This window comes from Bacillus rossius, chromosome 14 (assembly GCF_032445375.1).
Source record: "Bacillus rossius redtenbacheri isolate Brsri chromosome 14, Brsri_v3, whole genome shotgun sequence".
In the NCBI taxonomy this organism is placed as follows: domain Eukaryota; kingdom Metazoa; phylum Arthropoda; class Insecta; order Phasmatodea; family Bacillidae; genus Bacillus; species Bacillus rossius.
The window spans coordinates 22,532,443-22,538,533 of NC_086341.1; positions in this window are offsets into that span (position 1 = coordinate 22,532,443).

A 6,091-nucleotide genomic window follows, 5' to 3' on the forward strand; every position below is an offset into this window, starting at 1 on the left:
ATTAGTCTTAGCCACTTCTCCAAATATTAGTACCTTTGGTCAAGTTTTAATACATATGTCCGCATTAGGACCTCATTACCTTCGCATTAATTAGTTGGTTCATTGGTTTCTGCGCACTGTAAGCAGTAAATACTTGTTTACTCTCATATTTTAGTCATTATATTTTAGCAAGCATTTAGTGCATTTCAAAATTCAATTTGATTAATGATAAGCTGTTTTTTTATTCCAACAAGATTAAAGATAAACGCTAGCGTTACTAAAAATTATTTGTTTCGTTTTAAATTAAACAACTTGCTGTTTCAGTAAAAATTAATTTTGGCTATTTTTTTACTTCTGGAGTTTTGACGTAAGAAAATATTTATACTGTAATTTGTCAGATGAATTAAGTTTTAAAAATTATTATTTTTTATTATATAAAAATAAAAATGTTAAAGCATCACGCTGATTGAAAAAGGAATAAACCTTCGCGCATCTCCAGCCGTGGCTTAAAATTAATATTTTATTTTGTTACACAGTTGAAAGTATTGATAGAGGAGATTAAGATTTTAACACTAATTTTAACGTTACTATCCTCCTTACGTGTAAACATTACTGGCAGCTTAGACTCAGCCCGTGAGATATATATCATTTGTCGAGGGTTTCATAATATAAAGGTTTACCAACGCAAATTAGTGTGTGTCCTTCATATGTTCACTAGTCCGGCAGTTAAGAATCAACTTGGGTTTCATAAACTCCTTCGATCGTTGTAACATTTTTTACGGCCATTTCGCAGTTATAAAATTTAGGACGAGAACCTTCAACATCAAGGATCGCCACGTAACACAGTCAATATCATCCACGTCGACTCCCTGGTTTGCAAACATTTGCAAATAGTTGTGCTAGTGAACACTCGCAAAGCGATAAGTCACAGTTCATAATTTGGGTGAATAAATTGTCATACATGTCATGCCGAACAGTACCAGAAATAACAATAAAAAGGCATCTACATGGTTTACGGAGTTCATTCTGAATATTAATGCGCAGTTTTAGTTTAATATGTGATTTAAAATTGTTTCGAAAACTATAACTCTTTTTAATAATAAATCCGCGTCCGCTGGAAGCAGATATTGCATTTTAAAGCAAGAAACTTCTAAGCGCCTATTAAAATTAAACATTTTGGAGAGTTATACTTTTTTTCTGCTTATAATGCAAGGCAGAATAATTAATTCAGCTTTCAAGTGTCATATTAAAAAATATTTTTTTTAACTATGCATCCAGTATTATCTTATGTATGTCTTCAGAATAACTTAATTTATTTAATCATAAAAATAATATTTAATAAATAAGTTTTTAGCTACAAATCGACAGCAGAGTATTTTTGTGTCCCAAAGAAGCTGCGGTATAAATGTTAAGTTGTAGTCTGGATCATTCGACAGTTTAGACGAAAACGCAGACTAATTTTTTCTTAGTAATCATTTTTGGAGGGAACTGTGATAGAACTGTTAAAATTTGTATGAAAAAAGTGCAAGGCAACAGAATAACGCGTCTAATGTGAGGCGAGATGCTGCAGTGGCAAGGCAATGGATTCACATTACAGGGAACCCAGTTTCGAATCACGGTCCGGCGAAGGCTATTACTATCTTGGTTTTCTATGGTTTCCCAAAATACCACCAGCAAACGCTTGGATGTTTCTTAACCATAGTCCAAAGTTTTCTCTATTGTATGTTCCCAATACGTGTTATCTATTGTATAATATCAATTTTACTTTTCTCTGTCGTATGTGCCCAATACAAATGTAACTATTTTCCAACGTAGTTAACCAATATACCTACTTGTTCTTTATCGTACGTTCCAAATATACCTTTTATGTATCCTGTGTTACCGATACACCTTTTCTCTATAGTAGGTTCCCTATACACTGATCTCTAGCGTATGAACTCAATCTACTTGTTTTGTGGCAAAATTTTTAAATATAAGTATATGTTGTCTTCTGCATTTTCCCAACAGACCTGTTCTCTATGTTATGTTCTCTAAATGTGTCGGCTTGCAAATTTACAACTGTAAAATTTGCAGCGGTTCTGCTGGTTCCACAAGTAGACATTGCAATTTGTGTTACCTATGCATCAAAGTACAATTAGCAGTAATATTTTTTTTCCGGTTACGTACGTGTTGCTTTTACGAATATTACCCACGAGTTGAAGTTCCGTTCAGTGAATGAAACGAACGTGCTTTATCACGCACGGGGCGTGTGTATGCTCTCCTTGCCCTTTAATTCCGGAGATACTTTTCTGTGAAGAAGAGCTCTTGCGCCTTTGGGAAAAGAGGGTGGATGAGGGAAATGATGAAGAAAAGGGGGAAGGGAGGACACCACCAAGAACCGACCTTTGCCCTCTACGACCAAACCCTTCCCCCCTCCTCCTTTTCATCAATGTTTCTTCCCCTCCCCCGGCGGGCAGCCGCAAGCCCCTAAGAGGGCTGTGGTTGGAGCCCGGGCAAACCCCTTTTCCCCGATCCTGGGGCGCCGTCGCATCCAGAGGAGAAATTCGCCCCCGGATATCTCCGGGCAGTCCTTCCCTCAACACACCCTTAACCCCCTAACACACACACCCCGCCCCCCGTTTCCGGCAGGTGATTATGTAAATTACGATCCGAAATAAGTCCCCCCTCCCTTTTTCACCCCTTTCCCTCCAGCTCGTAACCCCGTAACGCACACGATTTTTTTTTTTTAAACCAGCGTTATCTCGAGGTCTCGAGTTCACCGCGTGCATTAGCTGATTGATAGTGGACTCACGATGATCAGGGTGAATTATTTTTTCAACGCACTCTTTTTTTTTGGCAATTACATCGTTTGAAAGTTTTCACTGCGGAATTTATGAAGAACGCTGGTTGAAAATCATCCAAGAGGGCGTCGTAAATTTACGAATACCTCCGTTAATCAACACGTATCGAGTTAGATTACGTCAACCATGAACACACACAGTTATCATGAAGAATCGTTTAAAAAAAAAACCTTCTAAAATTTGCTGGCGCTGTTATTCCTTTTTTACGTGCGTGTTTACCTTGTTTACTAAAGAGCAAAAAATAAGAACCCTAGAAGTCGTAATCTAGCACAAATTTTTCAAAGATCTAGATAAATGTTAACAGTTGTAACTACCTCACAGTTGTTAAAACGCTTTGTGTTACTTCTTTGGGGGCGACTGAATTGCGCCCCATTGGAAAGGGCGCCTTTCAGGTTTTTTCGAGCACACACACAATTATTTAAATCCTGATAGGCTGCCTTTCCAGAGTTGGCTGTTCGCTTTGCTTTAAGCGAAAGAAAACCCTGAATTGTGCCCCATCGGAAAGGCCGCCTTTCAGGTTTTTTCCTTGTACGCATACAGTCCGTAAAATCCTGATGGGCTGCCTTTCCAGAGTTGGCTGTTCGCCTTGTTTTAAGCGAAAGAAAACCCTGAATTGTGCCCCATCGGAAAGGCCGCCTTTCAGGTTTTTTCCTTGTACGCATACAGTCCGTAAAATCCTGATGGGCTGCCTTTCCAGAGTTGGCTGTTCGCCTTGTTTTAAGCGAAAGAAAACCCTGAATTTCGCCCCATCGGAAAGGCCGCCTTTCAGGTTTTTTCCTTGTACGCATACAGTCCGTAAAATCCTGATGGGCTGCCTTTCCAGAGTTGGCTGTTCGCCTTGTTTTAAGCGAAAGAAAACCCTGAATTGTGCCCCATCGGAAAGGCCGCCTTTCAGGTTTTTCCTTGTACGCATACAGTTCGTAAAATCCTGATGGGCTGCCTTTCCAGAGTTGGCTGATCGCTCTGTTTTAAGCAAAAGAAAACCCTGAATTTCGCCCCATCGGAAAGGCCGCCTTTCAGGTTTTTCCTTGTACGCATACAGTTCGTAAAATCCTGATGGGCTGCCTTTCCAGAGTTGGCTGTTCGCTCTGTTTTAAGCGAAAGAAAACCCTGAATTGTGCCCCATCGGAAAGGCCGCCTTTCAGGTTTTTTCTTTGTACGCATACAGTTCGTAAAATCCTGATGAGCTGCCTTTCCAGAGTTGGCTGTTCGCTCTGTTTTAAGCGAAAGAAAACCCTGAATTTCGCCCCATCGGAAAGGCCGCCTTTCAGGTTTTTCCTTGTACGCATACAGTCCGTAAAATCCTGATGGGCTGCCTTTCCAGAGTTGGCTGTTCGCTCTGTTTTAAGCGAAAGAAAACCCTGAATTGTGCCCCATCGGAAAGGCCGCCTTTCAGGTTTTTCCTTGTACGCATACAGTCCGTAAAATCCTGATGGGCTGCCTTTCCAGAGTTGGCTGTTCGCCTTGTTTTAAGCGAAAGAAAACCCTGAATTTCGCCCCATCGGAAAGGCCGCCTTTCAGGTTTTTTCCTTGTACGCATACAGTCCGTAAAATCCTGATGGGCTGCCTTTCCAGAGTTGGCTGTTCGCCTTGTTTTAAGCGAAAGAAAACCCTGAATTGTGCCCCATCGGAAAGGCCGCCTTTCAGGTTTTTCCTTGTACGCATACAGTTCGTAAAATCCTGATGGGCTGCCTTTCCAGAGTTGGCTGATCGCTCTGTTTTAAGCAAAAGAAAACCCTGAATTTCGCCCCATCGGAAAGGCCGCCTTTCAGGTTTTTCCTTGTACGCATACAGTTCGTAAAATCCTGATGGGCTGCCTTTCCAGAGTTGGCTGTTCGCTCTGTTTTAAGCGAAAGAAAACCCTGAATTGTGCCCCATCGGAAAGGCCGCCTTTCAGGTTTTTTCTTTGTACGCATACAGTTCGTAAAATCCTGATGGGCTGCCTTTCCAGAGTTGGCTGTTCGCTCTGTTTTAAGCGAAAGAAAACCCTGAATTGTGCCCCATCGGAAAGGCCGCCTTTCAGGTTTTTCCTTGTACGCATACAGTCCGTAAAATCCTGATGGGCTGCCTTTCCAGAGTTGGCTGTTCGCTCTGTTTTAAGCGAAAGAAAACCCTGAATTGTGCCCCATCGGAAAGGCCGCCTTTCAGGTTTTTTTTCTTGTACGCAATCAGCTCGTAAACTCCTGATGGGCTACACAGACAGTTTATACTCTTTATTTTATTCCAAGACAATTTTGAATTGTCCCCTATTGTTGAATGATCGGCGCAGATAAAACCCTTTTACGCTCAAAATGCAATCAATGTATGTCTATACAAATTAATATTCAACTTATGGTGTACGACAAAACGAACAATTTTAGTTTCCTTGTAATATTTTATTTAAACATTATAGTTATCTGCTGACTGATGTCTACCATCAGAAACAAAATCGATGCTTATACAATCGCCCAAGAGATCATAAAGCTATACGTGAAGGAAATGCAACGTAAATAAAATTATAATACAACTTATTGCTAGGTACTATTACAGAATAAGACCACGGGGCGTGAGGACATACAGTGGGCATTACAGTGACTTGTACGGCCGTAGATGTACACATAGGCACAAGACAGCTTTGTTTTTGACATTCGGTGAGGGATAGTAGAGAGCTTTTATAAAGATTGCCGTGACAACTTGTCTATGTTCTTTCGGGTTTGTGGAAGTAGTGTTGCATTTAGTGGGATTTAAACTGTGTAACGCAGAAGGCCTACTGACCATAGTTCTAATCTACGTTTTTTGCACCCATGAATGTGAAGCCATGTAAAGTTAATGTAATAGAAAAAAGTTTAAAATAATCAAAATGAAAAAGTCTATGTGAAAGCGTCTGAGTGCCTGATTATGGCCAGTAATTATAACATACAAAATGAAGTGTACTCACCGATAAACTAAGCTCTAAGCTCTCTTTTTATGTGTATTATATATATATATACACACACACACAAACACACACACACTCCACGGTACCAGGTTTTCGTAAAAGCTGCTGCGTGGACTACTGTAGCTGCTCCCATAACACCTTATATCATAGAAATCGTCAGACCAAGAGCAGATTTCGCAGTGGGTTTGACGATATAGCATGCTTTATTTTCTCCAGGAGGTGAACAGGGTTGAAAAATGTTTACACCATTTTATTTTTAACTCCCTAACCTGTGCAGATATGGTACTGCTATTTGGTTCAAAAAAATTGCTAAATTAAAGTACCTATATAATGGTATAGGATTTAGGAAATTATA